This window comes from Protopterus annectens, chromosome 1.part0, assembly GCF_019279795.1.
Source record: "Protopterus annectens isolate FY-2018-M chromosome 1.part0, PAN1.0, whole genome shotgun sequence".
Classification (NCBI taxonomy): Eukaryota; Metazoa; Chordata; order Ceratodontiformes; family Protopteridae; genus Protopterus; species Protopterus annectens.
Window position 1 is genome coordinate 922,473,597 of NC_056725.1, and position 17,733 is coordinate 922,491,329.

At 31.5% G+C, this 17,733-nt stretch overlaps 1 non-coding gene across 1 annotated transcript; it reads right to left on the minus strand.

The window, feature by feature from the left end:
• Nucleotides 1-13,789: 13,789 nt before the first annotated feature.
• TRNAT-UGU lies at nucleotides 13,790-13,861 on the minus strand. The gene has a single exon. It is a non-coding gene; the product is annotated as a tRNA-Thr (tRNA).
• Nucleotides 13,862-17,733: the final 3,872 nt, after the last annotated feature.

Consider the following 17,733-nt stretch of genomic DNA (forward strand, 5'->3'; position numbering starts at 1 on the left):
AGGTAATTATCTAGGTGTAAGTGTGTTGGTTAGGGGCTTTAGTGTGTGTCAGTATGTGTTGTGACTGTGATGTGTGTGTGTGAGGGACTGTAAAATGTGTGGGTGTGAATTTCCCTTGTGTGTCTGTTTGTGCGATCTCAGAGTTAGTATATTTAAGTGGGGGTGGAGGTGGCGGCACAGCCCCCCCACATGAGGGGTGCAGGGGGGGCTCACCTCCCCACTTATCTGTAGTGTAGGATGATATGTTTGATTGTGGGGGGAAGTTGTGTGTATGTGTATGTGTGTGATGTATGTGTGTTGTACGTTCGGGATTTTGAATTTCGCGCTTCTGGTCTTTTGGCATTTAGGGGTTCCGGCTATATAGTCTCGAGATTTTGAAATTCGATATTTCAGACTTTTGGGATTATGTAGTGCACCTATATAATTTGAGTTGTATTTTAAGGATTTTAAAGTTAGAGAATTGTAGTATTTTGTGAAGAAAAAGAGAAACCTCAAGACTGTTTTTTTAAAGAATATCAGCACTCCTGCTTTTTTATTAGATCTAAGTTGTCTGTTAATATTATATCTTGATGGCACAATCTATACCTTTTGTTTCAGGATGTAGCCACATTTCAGTGGCAACTAGATTGTCTGGAGAGTGCAGTGTTATCCAGGCATGTACTTGTAGAATATATTGTACCTAAGTCTAATTAGTGTGAAATAGATGAAGTCCAGGTGGTTCTGTGGGTTTGGTGGTAATAGAGTAGAAACTTGTGGGGATGTTAGGTTGTGAGACTCAGAGTACTGAGTAGGACCAGTATTTAGATGGATGTCTCCATGCATAAAGATGTATGAATCCCTTAAAGGGGGAAAATGTATTCTGAGGAAAAAAAATCTTTAGTTGGCAACTCTACATCAAGCCGTAACAGTGAAAAAACAAGATTTGGAAACCAGTTTCTGCAAACCAAATCACTCTTTCATTCCATTCTCTGTACCATAGCCCCTATATACATATACCTTCAGAAACTGCAAACTACATATTAAGACATTCTACTGCTACTGTAACATTTCATTATCCATAGCCCCTCCTGACTTGTCTTTAATATAAATGTGGTTTCAGGCTTTGACAAGATAGTTTTCAGTACTGTTGGAAAATCAATAGCATGTTATGAAACAACATATTTTGTTTTTCTATGTAGTTGTGTCTAGATGCAAAGATTAGAGTGTATGGCTATGACTAGCTGAGTGAATCTTAAGGCAAAACTGGAGACATACTGTAATGTAAATGGTATGTGATATGCCTCTTTACAATCCATGTAGGACTGCAGAACGAACTCTCAAGTAGAAATATACCTCTCTATATTTTTGGTTCCCTATTGAAATGTTAGGACTTGGAATGCTGAAAAAACATCAAAATACAGGAAGAGAGCAAATATGAAACATCGCTCTTCTCCTTACAGCTTGCTTTTGTGTGTGGGAGGGAACAACTTCCAATCCACTGAACTTATATATATATCAATTCCAAGATCACCATACCTTGGAGAAAAGGGAATATTCTGAGAAATGGCAGTCACAGACGTAATGCAAATAAGTCTGGATTTTTGAGCATTCATTCTCCACATACTTAGACAGTTCATACCCCTCAGCTGTACAGATTTTCAGAATGTCCAGATTTTTGAATCATACCTTTGGCCCATTCCTTACAAAATTTATAGTTTTCTGACAAATCTCTGAGGATTAAATTCACTAAATAATGACATACATTTGAATTTCAGACTTCACATCCTTCAGAAAATGCATGCTAATACAAATGCTGTTATTCTTATCAAGTATATAAGCCTATTAGAATAATATTTAAAATATGTCCATATTTCTGGGCCTTTGTCACCCTGTTATTTTAGTCTTTTTTCAGATTTATTGTGCTAACAGGTTGAGTTCTATGCTAGGACTTGGTATTGCGTATCCCAACATTTTAAATATTTTTCATATTTTTTTTTTACCCTAACCTTAGTCCGACATGTCAGAATGTTCATGCACAGTGTTTTAAATATCACCAGACTACTCCTGTCATCATCATGTCATTAAAATATCAAAACCTGCCAACGTCATCACTAAAATATCACTTCACCTGCTTCAACAGCCAGACATAAATCATACTAACTATTCAGACCATGTACCACACATCAAACAGCAATTAGTCTAACTTGTAGCATGGCTAGGGCAGGGCAGAGGAGCAACTCCCCCAAGAGCAAAGTGCTGGGAGGGGTCAATCAATGGATCTTTATCTCTTAATGCAGTACTGGCTTTTAAAACACGGTATTGCATTTGTGGTCAAACCGAGTACTGTAGCACTCCATGTGTAGTCTAAACTGTAGCAAACTAATGTAGACCACAGCTTGCAACAGTTTAAAAGTAAAAAAAAAATAGAAAATCTCTCTCTTCATTTCTAAGTGCAAACTGAGCACTGTAATCCCCCATGCAGACAGGGAATAATCTGTAGCAACTGTTTGCTACATTTGTAGCAAGTAGTTTGCTACAGTTTAAATTAAAGATTTTTTTTAACTAAAACATGAGTGAAATAGTCCTCCATGCAAGCAGGATATAAACTGTAGCAATTATTTGCTACATTTGTAGCAAGAAATTTGCTACAGTTTAAAAGAAGAAAGAGGGTCTGGGAACAGGGCGCAGAAATGAGACCTTTGGAGCAGGAGAGTGGTGGCGGGGCATGTCAGGCATCTGGTCACATAGTTGCTCTGCCAGTAGGAGGAATGGCCCTTTTTAACCTCCTTGCTCTTCAATAATGTGTGTATGGAAGAATATAACTATATAACTGTAATAGCATGTTACAGTAAAGTGTTTTTTTATTTTTTTGCTCTTCACTTGAAGAGCTGATAGGGTAGGGAGCTGGTTTGTGGTACCAACACAGGGCACTGGCTGAGTCAGCTATGCTTCTGAGCCTAACCTAAAAAAGATCCTTTTGCCTAAACCTAGAAATACTAAAAGGTTTCACTAAGCCCTACCTAAAGAAATGCAATAAAACTAAAAATGTATTAATTAAAACCTATCCTATGTGAATCAAAACTGCTAGTTCCCCAAATGACAATTGCAAAACACAAAACTAAGTACATATTCCCTACATTAAAGCAAGTAAAGTCAATATATTATAATGCAAAAATAACTAAGTGAACAATAATAATAAATATGAAATGTTCTCTTAATCTCTGCAGAAAGTCATGCAGAAATGCACCTGAAATGATCTTGAAACCTGAAACAAATACAGGGAAACAGAACAAGGAACTGACACTTCACATCAACAAATTAAAATGATAAAAATCAATAAATAAGTAAATAAATAAATAAATGTAAAACATTTTAAAGGAATCCCAGTGAAAGAGAATATTTGCCTAAGTGTACCTGTAGCCTACAGAATCACATCTAAATGCACATATAAATAATAAACTATAATGCACTTAAATAAAGTACAAATACAAATCCCTTTCTTCCTGACAACATGTAAAGTGTCAGGTATGAAAACAGTACATTAAAACATTTTGGAATTAAAAAGTTACACATGCATCAAACATCCAGCATTCATTTCAAAACCATGCTATCTTTTTGCTTGAAGACATCTATCTCAGTACATGACCAAACTGCAAATACCCAAGCATTCAAGCAGGAAATGTGATCATGACAATCTCACCAACTGACATAATCCTTAAACCTATTGGACACTGTTGCAAAACAAAAATCCCTAAATATCACAAAACTGAAGCTAAAGTAGAAAAGAAAATACTGGTACATTTACCCTACCTTATGAGCAACACATTATTTTGGATGTTTTCATTACCTAATCTGGCACCTGACATTCAAACTGAAAGGAATACATATTTTAGGATTTTTTTAACCTTTTGTTTTTAAAGTTAGTTAGTTAGACTCATTTCTATTTTTATTATTTTTTTATTTGTTTGGGATTATTCATACTATATCAGCCATTCTGTGTTATGAGCATTAATTTTACATGGGCACTGAAAATATAATTCTATTTCTTAAACAAGTGGGTCCACTGGACACATAGTCCTTTTTTAGGGGTAATCTCGAAGTGATGTCTTGTTAAATGACTCGCTCAAGGTTACATAGTAAGCAAACAAGGGCTGAGAAAATCAAACCCTGTTCCATAAGAACTATAGTTCACAACCTAATCCTCTGCACCAACTGCAAAACCATTATTTTTCATAGGTCTCGTATTTATGCATGTACTGGTAGTGAAGCCCCTCCCCAATAAACCTTAATAATCGCTGCTAACCTTAACCCTTACTTTAGAAAACCTTTTTCCATAACACTACTACTATTCAGACAAATCAGTGCTTAGTGCTACAGATGGGTTTTAATGGAAAGATCACAAAAGCACATTGGTTTTCTTCTGCAGCCTTTTGTAATTTCAGTGTTACTAGTTTTTGGTCACATGAATGTTTAAAATGATTTTGCAGATTATATTAAGCATGTGAACATTTTGATCATTCCTACTAGAATTATATATATATATCTATATCTATATATATATATATATATATATATATATATATATATATATATATATATATATATAGAATATGAAGAAAACTGACACCACATTCATGGTTAGATATACATTGCCTAAGCAAACATTGTATATTATTGTCCTATGGTCTAGATGTGTCACTAAATAGTAATAACTTCCACAAGTAGTGTGTCTATGAGATTTATTTTGAATCATCACTGTAATGCCACATGAAGACTGAATAAATCAGACTGGAACCATCAAAAATAGGATACATTTCTACTCGCAGAATATAGTTCTGGTGAATGCAAACAGATCAATCACTGCTCACTAAAAGTACCTTCAGAGATCATTAGAAGAAAAATGTTTTGAATGGGAAGCACCCCTTCACTTTCCATTTGGACATGATTATGTACATCCCTGCCTATATATATATATACTGTGGTATACTTAAAATTGTAAGGAAAAAAGGAAGATAAAAATAAAATTGAAAATTGGAGACTTATAGCATTAAACAATACAGACTATAATTTTTTTTTATGAAAATAATTCAGAACAAAATGGAATGTAAGATGAACAGTATTATGGAAGATAGCATACATATAGTTTAAAGGGAAGATGATGTCAGGAATTATTATTCATAGTAAGGGAAATTGTGATGATATTATAAACAGGACTGATTAGACCAAGATCATGATAGGAGATTTAAATAAAGCTTTTGATAGAGTACAACATGAACTTTCGTTGATGAATATGGAAGAGTATAACATTGATAATACAATTAAGAATGTATGTTGTTCTGCATGTAATAAAGTAAGAATTTTAGTTAATGGATAGTGAAGCATATGAATAGATATAAATAATTAAAAAAAATCTCTAAATACCATTTATATACACTTAATTAAAACTCCTAACCAATAGATTACTAATCAATTAATTCAAATCAAGCAATCAGCTTCACCTATGGGCTCATGAATTATTCATAAATATTTCATCCTACCTATATAAAATCACAATTTCAAAAATTAATTTATTTAAAAAAAGACTTTTACTAAATAAATAAACTAATTAGCTTAACCAGCAAAACTTATAAAATTGATATCAACTTAATAAATAAATAAGAATTAATATAAATATATTTAAAACATTTTTCATATAAAATTACTGACAGAGCATCAACATTTAATAAAATAGCACCACCTAGTGTAAAGAAATTATATTGCACTAAATTCTCATAACTCATTTGCCTTTAATTTTAAAAGCAGGAGTATGGATATACATTCATTTACACCTGGTGTTTTGTTGGCCTCTAGTGTTACTTGCCACCATAGTTCCCTATAACTTATAGTGTCTTCCCAAGGACCTCCTCTACTATTTAATTTAATATGCTCTATTACAAAAAATTAAATTTACTCTCTTTACATATTTTAGAGTGTTTGTACAGAGCATTTGTTTCTTTTTCTCTCTTTATATCATAGTTATGTTCACAAATCCTTCTTTTCAGGGTCCTTTCTGTTTTCCCTACATAAAAGGAACAATATTTTACACAGGTGGCAAGATACACTAGGCCCTTTGTTTCACAATTATATATTCCTTTACTACTAATACATCTTTCCCTACTCTCCAAAATTTTTTTTTCCTTATTAGCAATAAATTCACACTGGTTACACTTCCCATATTTGAAGGTACCAGTTTTTCTTCCACTAATACTACTACCTATCTTTTTAAATTCCTTCTTCTTATGTTCCAACATATCTCTAATACTATTAGAATTTCTAAACACTATCTTGGGTATACTTGTTGCTATTCCCTCCAAGTCTGTAAGAGCTCTAAATCTAGCCCATTCCTTTTGAAAGATGGATTTAGTAACATGATTTAAAGCATTATATTCAAGGATAAGGGCATGTTGATAGTCTTCCTTAACATTCTTTTCTTCCCCTTCCATTTGTCTCTTATTATTTTCTTTTTCTCCTAGAATAGGTTTAAATCTATTTGTCCTTTCCATTTCTATCCCTATCCCTATATTACTAATACATTCTTTTGGATACCCTCTATCTAAAAACATATTTTCCAACAATACACACTCCTTATTAAAATCCTCATGATTACTCGTCATCCGTGATCCCCTAACAAATTGTCCTTTAACTGTATCCTTTTTACAGTGGGTTGGATGTGCACTTTCATAATGTAAAAAATAATTGCAATAAGTTGGCTTTCTATATATCTTCATTTCAAAGGAATTAAACCCCTTATATACTTCAATGTCCAAATATTGCAAACTTATTTCTGACTTGTTATAAGTAAATTTAAGGAAATCAGTTGTCTCTTGAATGTAAATTAAGAACTCATTTAATTTCTCAACCTCCCCTGTCCAAAAAATAACTATATTATCCAGAAACCTTCGATATAGTTTCCAACAAGTATTAAAGCTTGAATTGAGAATATATGCCTCTTCCCAGTTGGCCAATACTAAATTAGCGAAGGTAGGTGCACAGGCTGCACCCATGGCCACTCCCTTTATTTGTTGGAAAAATTCTCCATTGAATATTAAGTAGTTATTTCTCAAGACCATGTCCATTAAACCTGTGCACACTACCTTCTCACTATGACTTAATAAGCTATCTTGAAAAATTTCATCCTCAGACATTCTCATACCAGCACCATATGGGATAGAGGAAAATAAATCCACTATATTGATAGTGACAAACAACAGATCTCTAGAAAAAAATTCTGGTTTAATTTCCCTTAATAGGTCCCATGAATCCTTCAAAATGACTTTCTTATTAATCCAAATATGTTTAGCTTTTATATCTATATATTTAGCTAATGGCATTGTTTTTGAGCCATCTGCAAACACTATAGGTCTAAGCGGGGGGTCCATATCATCCTTATGAACCTTTGGGATACCATATATTGCAGGTATTTTTGGCTTGTCTACTCTTAAATAGGAATACATTTTCCCATCTATACTTCCTTTTTGAAACATAGCCTCTAATACCATATCAATTCTTTTATATGCTAAGTTTATTTAATTTTTAGAGACCACCGAATATTTTGTTTCATCTCTAAGTATACAGTTCATTTTACCTTCATATATAATGGTATCCATAAATACCACCCCCCGCCTTTATCTGGCTTCATTATTCTTACATTTTGATTAATTCTTAAGTCATTTAATATCTTATATTCTCCTTTATCCATATTCATTTTATATCTTACTCTCTTTTGCATTTTTCTCAATTCATTTTCCATTACATCTTCCAAATGCTGAAGTTGAGGGTGAATAGGGGGGTTGAATGTAGATTTCTTATATAATACCTGGTTATTGTCCAATGTATTAGACCTTTCATTTTTAAAAAACAAGTCCATGTTAGTTTTTCTTAAAAATAATTTAATATCAAGGAGTGTGTTTGTCAAATCACCTTTTGTTTGTGGAATAAATTTAAAATCTTTTCCTAATAAACAAAAATATTCTTTCTCTAGTACCACATCACTATAATTATAGATATTAAATTCCTTAAAAGTATTTTTGTTTCCAACTGTCACAATTTCTTGCTCGTTTATATCCAAATCTAGGTCAGGGGTACAACTATCTAGTATCTCCCCCTCCCCCTTCTCCCCCCTCTCATCCCAAAATTTCCTTTTTAAGGTCTCTGATAAAAGGAAGTACTCTGCTCTCTCTCTAAAGGGGGAAATTATTTATCATATTCATTCCATCCCTCATCATAAAAATGATTTTCTGCATTATATCTTTCTTTTTCTTTCATCCTACCATTATTATTATAATATACACTTTTTTATATGTATGGAATGGAGGGGGGTTAGGGTAACTAACCTCATTTTCATAATCCTGTAAATCACGTTTTAATTTCTACATTTTTCTATCTATTAAGCTCTTACATTTGTTGTTTATTTCATTTCTTACTTTAAAGTATTTATCTCTCTCTTCTTTAATACTAAACAACAAGTCTTCCTTAATAAATCCATCCAATTCATTAATATCTTTTTGTAATGATTCCAGGTTTCTGTTATTTTCCTTAATAATTAATTTCAAAATATCTAAACCACACTTATTAAAAACTTCCATTAATTCTTTATGAAACAATGAGCCCTTTTGTACATTGTTAGGGTATTTATAAATTCTCAACCCTTTAGGAACAATGTTCCTACTAATACATTCCATTAGATAAGCATTCTCTATCAACAGAGATCTATATTTAAGCATTAATTTAGATACATTGTCCATTTTTTATTAAAAGAGTCTTTGTTTTTAGGTCCCTTGCTAGGGACACTATTAATATTAAAACAATAATTCTTATTCAACCAGTCACAGGTCTCAATGGGTCTAGGTGATGGAACAGTACCTGAATTCATTCGACCCACTTGCGACACATCTAAACCCATTCCGCTGTTGATATTGTCCAAACTAGCTTGCAATAACACTCTCAGAGTGGCTGCAGGATTAAAAGGTACACCATTCGGTTCCATAAGGTCGCCGGCAGATACTCCATCGCCAATAAGCTACCTCTTCCTTTTGTCTTTGTTTGAAATCAGCTCCTCAACGTCATTTCCTGCAGCCTTCTGCACCTGAATTTTAGTCCCCACTAGGGACTTGCACAGTAAATCCACTAGTTCAGTTAGTTGTCCGATAAGTTTATGAGACTCTCCCAGGTCATCATATCCCTTCAAGGGCGAGGAACTCCTCTCCATGGCCAAACCGCAACAAAACGACTAAAAACCACTAAGCAGAAAGCTTTCCAAATAAAACCAACCAAGAAAAATGGAATGCAAGGCACGGAGAGCAGTATCCACAGCCAAAAACACATAACTAGCGTAACTTTATAAAATTAACGTTTATTATAAAGAACTCTCAGTCATTAACGCTTTTCCAAAAAACAATTGTGTTTTCGTCCTCACACGAGACTTCATCAGATGTTAAAAAAATCCCTAAATACCATTTATATACACTTAATTAAAACTCCTAACCAATAGATTACTAATCAATTAATTCAAATCAGGCAATCAGCTTCACCTATGGGCTCATGAATTATTCATAAATATTTCATCCTACCTATATAAAATCACAATTTCAAAAATTCATTTATTTAAAAAAAAGACTTTTACTAAATAAATAAATTAATTAGCTTAACCAGCAAAACTTATAAAATTGATATCAACTTAATAAATAAATAAGAATTAATATAAATATATTTAAAAAAAATTTCATATAAAATTACTGACAGAGCATCAGCATTTAATGAAATAGCACCACCTAGGGTAAAGAAATTCTATTGCACTAAATTCTCATAACTCATTTGCCTTTAATTTTAAAAGCGGGAGTATGGATATACATTCATTTAAACCTGGTGTTTTGTTGGCCTCTAGTGTTACTTGCCACCATAGTTCCCTATAACTTATAGCGTCTTCCCAAGGACCTCCTCTACTATTTAATTTAATATGCTCTATTACAAAAAAATTAAATTTACTCTCTTTACATATTTTAGAGTGTTTGTACTGAGCATTTGTTTCTTTTTCTCTCTTTATATCATAGTTATGTTCATAAATCCTTCTTTTCAGGGTCCTTTCTGTTTTCCCTACATAAAAGGAACAACATTTTACACAGGTTTCAAGATACACTAGGCCCTTTGTTTCACACATATATTCCTTTACTACTAATACATCTTTCCCTACGCTCCAAAATTTTTTTTTCTTATTAGCAATAAATTCACACTGGTTACACTTCCCACATTTGAAGGTACCAGTTTTTCTTCCACTAATACTACTATCTATCTTTTTAAATTCCTTCTTCTTATGTTCCAACATATCTCTAATACTATTAAAATTTCTAAACACTATCTTGGGTATACTTGTTGCTATTCCCTCCAAGTCTGTAAGAGCTCTAAATCTAGCCCATTCCTTTTGAAAGATGGATTTAGTAACATGATTTAAAGCATTATATTCAAGGATAAGGGCATGTTGATAGTCTTCCTTAACATTCTTTTCTTCCCCTTCCATTTGTCTCTTATTATTTTCTTTTTCTCCTAGAATAGGTTTAAATCTATTTGTCCTTTCCATTTCAATCCCTATCCTTATATTACTAATACATTCTTTTGGATACCCTCTATCTAAAAACATATTTTCCAACAATACACACTCCTTATTAAAATCCTCATGATTACTCGTCATCCGTGACCCCCTAACAAATTGTCCTTTAACTATATTCTTTTTACAGTGGGTTGGATGTGCACTTTCATAATGTAAAAAAGAATTGCAATAAGTTGGCTTTCTATATGTCTTCGTTTCAAAGGAATTAATCCCCTTATATACTTCAATGTCCAAATATTGCAAACTTATTTCTGACTTGTTATAAGTAAATTTAAGGAAATCAGTTGTCTCTTGAATGTAAATTAAGAACTCATTTAATTTCTCAACCCCCCCGTCCAAAAAATAACTATATCGTCCAGAAACCTTCGATATAGTTTCCAACAAGTATTAAAGCTCAAATTGAGAATATATGCCTCTTCCCAGTTGGCCAATACTAAATTAGCGAAGGTAGGTGCACAGGCTGCACCCATGGCCACTCCCTTTATTTGTTGGAAAAATTCTCCATTGAATATTAAGTAGTTATTTCTCAAGACCATGTCCATTAAACCTGTGCACACTACCTTCTCACTATGACTTAATAAGCTATCTTGAAAAATTTCATCCTCAGACATTCTCATACCAGCACCATATGGGATAGAGGAAAATAAATCCACTATATTGATAGTGACAAACAACAGATCTCTAGAAAAAAATTCTGGTTTAATTTCCCTTAATAGGTCCCATGAATCCTTCAAAATGACTTTCTTATTAATCCAAATATGTTTAGCTTTTATATCTATATATTTAGCTAATGGCATTGTTTTTGAGCCATCTGCAGACACTATAGGTCTAAGCGGGGGGTCCATATCATCCTTATGAACCTTCGGGATACCATATATTGCAGGTATTTTTGGCTTGTCTACTCTTAAATAGGAATACATTTTCCCATCTATACTTCCTTCTTGAAACATAGCCTCTAATACCATATCAATTCTTTTATATGCTAAGTGTATTTCATTTTTAGAGACCACCAAATATTTTGTTTCATTTCTAAGTATACAGTTAATTTTACCTTCATATATAATGGTATCCATAAATACCACCCCCCGCCTTTATCTGGCTTCATTATTCTTACATTTTGATTAATTCTTAAGTCATTTAATATCTTATATTCTCCTTTATCCATATTCATTTTATATCTTACTCTCTTTTGCATTTTTCTCAATTTATTTTCCATTACATCTTCCAAATTCTTAAGTTGAGGGTGAATAGGGGGGTTGAATGTAGATTTCTTATATAATACCTGGTTATTGTCCAATGTATTAGACCTTTCATTTTTAAAAAACAAGTCCATGTTAATTTTTCTTAAAAATAATTTAATATCAAGGAGTGTGTTTGTCAAATCACATTTTGTTTGTGGAATAAATTTAAAACCTTTTCCTAATAAACAAAAATATTCTTTCTCTAGTACCACATCACTATAATTATAGATATTAAATTACTTAAAAGTATTTTTGTTTCCAACTGTCACAATTTCTTGCTCGTTTATATCCAAATCTAGGTCATCTGATGAAGTCTCGTGTGAGGACGAAAATGCAATTGTTTTTTGGAAAAGCATTAATGGCTGAGAGTTCTTTATAATAAACGTTAATTTTATAAAGTTACGCTAGTTACGTGTTTTTGGCTGTAGATACTGCTCTCCGTGCCTTGCATTCCATTTTTCTTGGTTGGTTTTATTTGGAAAGCTTTTTGCTTAGTGGTTTTTAGATATAAATAATGACATACATCAGGGATGCCCTATGAATAGTATATTAATTGCATTAGTTATGAATTTTTTGTCAGAGATTTAAATTTACACACTAGATATGTTACTTACCATACTACTGAATGTATAAAAATTCCAGTCATATTTAGTTATTCAGATGATATTATATTGATTATGAAAAACAAAGTGTGAATGAACATAATATGCATAACCTTAAATTAAAAAAGTAAATAATTCTGTTATGTAGTAAAAATAGCAAGAGTATCTTTCTCAATGAAATAAATCTCTACATTAGGAATAAGATTTGGGAGCAAAAATGTAAGCAAGGAACCACTGGACTAGGATACCAGATGAAATAAAGGAGCTTTTTATTTTTGGAAAACATGCAAGCAATTGTTTAATAAAAAGTTTTATTTCATTAATTCAATTATATTTAGCTAGTGTCTATATGTTGCCTATAAACTATTAATACTACAAGTATTTTTTTTCATTTATATGGAGTTAAAGATTGAATCTAGTGAAAACGGGAGTCATATACATGTACAAGGAAGATGGAGCTTTAAGGTTAATAAACTCAACTGTTTATGCTGCTTCTTTGAATTTGTATAAGGTTTTGTTTTGGATGAATGATACAAATAAAAAGTTGGTAATAAATTTATTAAAGTTCAAATATAAGCAGCATTGGGATATGTTAATTTTTTTAAAGAGGGAAAGCATGCTGTAATGAAATAATGAGATGGTATCAAGAAAAAAAGTCTTTTATGGAAAATAAAATTTAATGAAAGAGAAAATGAGAGAAAAGTGTGGTATAAATACATCATGATAGAATATTATTATGTTAATTGTTGGGCTGAGCTAGTGAATGAAAAAGATGAAGCTATGAGTATGAAAATCATGGTGCAATAAATAAGTAGAATGTAAATATCTTTTATGCAGATTTGTGATTAATAAATTACCAGTAATGGGAAATAAATCATATAAAAAAATCAGTGAAGGAGCTTGTATATATTGTGCTACAGAAGAAACTGCAGAACATGTTTTATTACAATATATAAGAGTTGTAAAATTGTGTAAAGAAAATTACTTTGATAATATAAAGGATAAATTAAATAAATATAGTTATGAATATGTGTGGATGTAATAGATTTATGGATTCATAGATTTGCGCTAAGCTAATGATCCCAGCTATCCAAATTTTCCCCAAAGAATAATGATGTCCTGTGTCCAAATAGAACATTGATGGCCAGGCATTTCTAAGTAACCTCTGTCCCTAAGGGTCATGAGTGCCAAGTCTTGTGTAAAGTGTCTATTCCCTTCCATTGGTCTAGGTTCCACTTAAATTGAGTAATAGATTAAGTCATCTTAAAACTGAGTACATAAACTATATTTCTCCACACATCTTAGAGTGATTATAGTAGAACCAGAGGCCTTGATGAGATTTGAAATCATGACCCTAATTTACAAGACAAGTGCTCTAACCCCTGAGCTACAAGGCCATATAGACATAAACATAAGGAATATGTTAGTAAAATAGATAAAACATTATTTTATGTTGCATAGATTATTTGGAATGAAAGGCTAAGTAAAATCATATTTAATGGTAAATGGAGACTAGTAGAATTTTAAGAAAAAATTGATGTTGGTTGTGGAAAAAGGAGTGGCATTCAAATAAGATAATGATGGTTTAACATAAAAAGAAAAAATAAGATATCTAGGATTGTATTACATTAACAAAAAGGAATGGACATTTGTTGTATAATATGTAAAGATGTAAATATGTTAATTTGCAAATAGTATTGTACATAACATTTTTTTTAAATAAAGAATCCGTACTCTTTTCTGCATCCAGTTACTGGAGGTCCAAGACAAGAAAGGAGTACAATGGAGAGGATGGAGGAGAATGTTGTGGAGCACATGCTTGGTCAGTATGTTTGTGAAGTTGAGGTTACATCAGAGCATGAGCAGGAAATTAAAAAGCAGAGTGAATTCTATATAGATTGTGCGGGTACTGGATTACTGTACAACATTTCTGAGGTTCAAAATGGAGGTCTGGGAGATAAAATATTAATTCAAATGTTTGATTCGGAACCTTTGGATGACATCACAGCTTCCTGGTCAGACATGGCACGCAGATTTTAAATGAAGAGACAGGTGAGACAGATGATGCTGATCCAGTTTAGCAGCATATGGTGATAAGAAGGAGAAACTTAAAAAAGTACTGTGACTGAATTTAATGCAGAAAAAGTGTCAGTGTGAATTATGCTGAAATAACAGAGCAAGGCATAAATAAAAAATAAGAACAGGAAGTTAAGAGAATTAAACCTGTCATGAGAATTGAATTTAAAAAGCAAGGAACTATTTATAGATACTTTGTATGGGAACATGTTATATCAGGATGGGGAATTAAACTGGAAGAAGTCAAAGCATTTCTATACTGGGACTGAATCTTTTTTCAAAGTGACATTTGAGAACTGAGATGTTGCAGAAAATTTGTTACTAATTTAAAAAAAATTTTGTGTGTCTTTGAATGAATATATGGTTAGGTTAATGAAAGATTGTTTAAAAGAAGAATACATAATTAATTTTGGACAGCTGCTATTGATAAAATTAAACAACAATGTAAAATAGTTTATGAAACTAAAATGAAAGTTATGAAGATAGAAAGTCATGGAGTGGGGGATGGAAAACTATAGTTAATTTAGCTGCTAAATATAGTATGATTATTTATTTTTGTGATAATGTTAATAAATTGTATAGTAGCACCACACCAAACAGTTAAAGTTCTAACTTTTAAAAATAAATAAAATCACAGATGGTATTAGTCAACAGTTTTTTTGTAAAATTAATGGCAGGGCAGTTAAACAAATAAATAAAAAATACTAAAATCCATGTAAACTAATTGTAAAATAATGTCTATTTATGTCGTATAAATGCATAGTTATGCAAATCACAAATACTTATTATTAAAGGAAAAATGCTAAAAGGGTTAACTGAAATGTGAGCTCAGACCTTCCTAGACTAGATAAATAGTTACAGGAAATGTTGGAAAAATAAGATAAACAAGAAGACTGCTTGCCAGACAAGTAGCTTGAGATTTTCTAAAGCATTATTGTTATTAAAACATAATTGTTAAAATGTTTACAGGCAACACTATTTGGTAATTGTAATAAAATGTCACAATTGTGCATAGATGTCACTGGTAATCTGTTTGCAAGTAAATGTTAAAAGTAAAAGTAAAAAAAAAAAACCTCAGTTGCATCAAGTACAGTCAGCAGATGGTCTATAGTATACATACTGTTCAAATCAATTGTGCAGGAGGGTATAAATACCTACTAGTTGTAATAAACAGCAAAAGCTTTATAAAAATGATCAAATCAGACAAAGGTCTATAGTTTAATAACAATAAAACAAATGCATAACCAAAGTGTTGGACTGACACATTATAAAGCAGATAAACAATAGTGCAATACTACAGGGGGAGGGGTATTTTTTCAATTTTACATTGACTGTCTAAGCAGTATCTATTGCAAAAAGGTCTAAAATAAAGCTACAAAAAAATAATATCTCATTCCTTCTTGACAATACTCTTTCAGAGGGGAGGGGAAACAGGTATTAATGCATTAGAAATCCTGGATTAAACCTGACAGGATAAGATAGTTTACAAGTTGTTAATAGCTATCATAATGGTTATTATTGTATTTAGTATTAAATTGTATTTACAACCTGTTAAACTGCAAAGCTATACAAGAGATTGTTTAAAAAACAAGAGATGGTTTAAAATTGCTTTATTAAAGCTATACAAGAGAGAATAAAAATCTGCAAAAAGCATGAATGTTTCTAATTGCTAGGTATGTAGTTGATTAAAGTGTACAATTCCACTAAATACTTCTAAAGAGATACAAAATTTTCCAAGATTTTGCTTGATGTTAATGTTAGTAAATTTGTAAGATTAGACTAAATGTATTTTGCAGTTTTTGTGTGTACAAATACAGAAGAATTCAATACAAATGAAATGAATGTCTAGCAACGGAAATGTGTGAAAAAACATGTTAAAAAAATATGGGTCCAGGGTACCTACTAGATTGAAATGTATGAATAGCAAACAGTCTGTATAAATACATACTATACAGGATACACTGTAATAAGTTCAAAAGTAACTTGTCAAGTTGTAATATTATCACTGGTTTTACGTTAAAGTCTTATTACTGGTTTTTGAACCATCATTTTATCAGTAAAATAGTATTGGTTACCCCAGTTAGAGAAAACTTATATTAAAATATTGTATTCATACAGCTAATGGACTAATATGTACATAGCATTATTTAGTGTATAAATCATGTTTTTTTTTAATCCTTAAGTATTAAATACACTGAAATAATGACATTCAAATATTTATTATCTAAGCCTAGTTCAGTTCTTTACCAAAGTGTTAATGGGCAGTTCAGAGATATGACTACAATGTTATGGTTAAAATGACATTGAAACTGTATATTTTCAGCAGTGTATAAATGCTTGCAGTAGCACATGGTTCTTGTCTCTTATAGTTAATTCAACAGTTGCAAAGAGTTAATAGAACAGTTCTAAGTCATAAATTAAATTCTGTGATTGCAATAAATAAATAAATAAATAAATGTATTAATTAATCAAGTTAAAAAAATAAAGTTAAAGCAGACACAGCTCATAACTAATAAAATATTTTTACAAAATGGTCTGCAAAAAAAGTTGTTAAATACATTCAGTTTTGGTAGTAATACTTTTATATCATTGTATTAACTATGTAAAATTGCATTTTGACTTGTATCAAAAAAAAGACTAAAGGTTTTGTTTCCTAATGTGTTTCCTATAACAAAGAGGGAATTGTTAGAGTTTGTGAATCGTGAATATAAGGTTAAATTAATTCTGCTACAAATATATGAAAGATAAAGAATAAAATAAAAAGTTTGCTTTAATGTAGAAATATAGCTTAGCAATTTAAAAATGGCATTCATATTGTATGACATAGCTCTGGCTCAAATAAGTGAAAAACAAAGAAGATCTATTAATAAACAGAATATATTTCCTGAGCAGTTTGTTTCCTTTTAGACTTCTGGCAATGGAGATGTTTTTGTAGTATGTGTTTTCCTCAAAATACATGTTTGTCACAGTATTAAGAAAAGCTTGACGTAATTCCTCATAGATAAATGGACATGGCATTTTATAGAATCATCAGAAAAAAGCCTAGAAAAGCAATTTTGGAAAGCAAGCATTATATTATTTTCTCATGTTTGCAGAACAGTTTACAAATATCCATTAACAGACAGGAACAGAATATCCATTAACAAACAGGAACAGCAGCAGAACAGCTTGTACAGATGTTTCCTTTCAGATT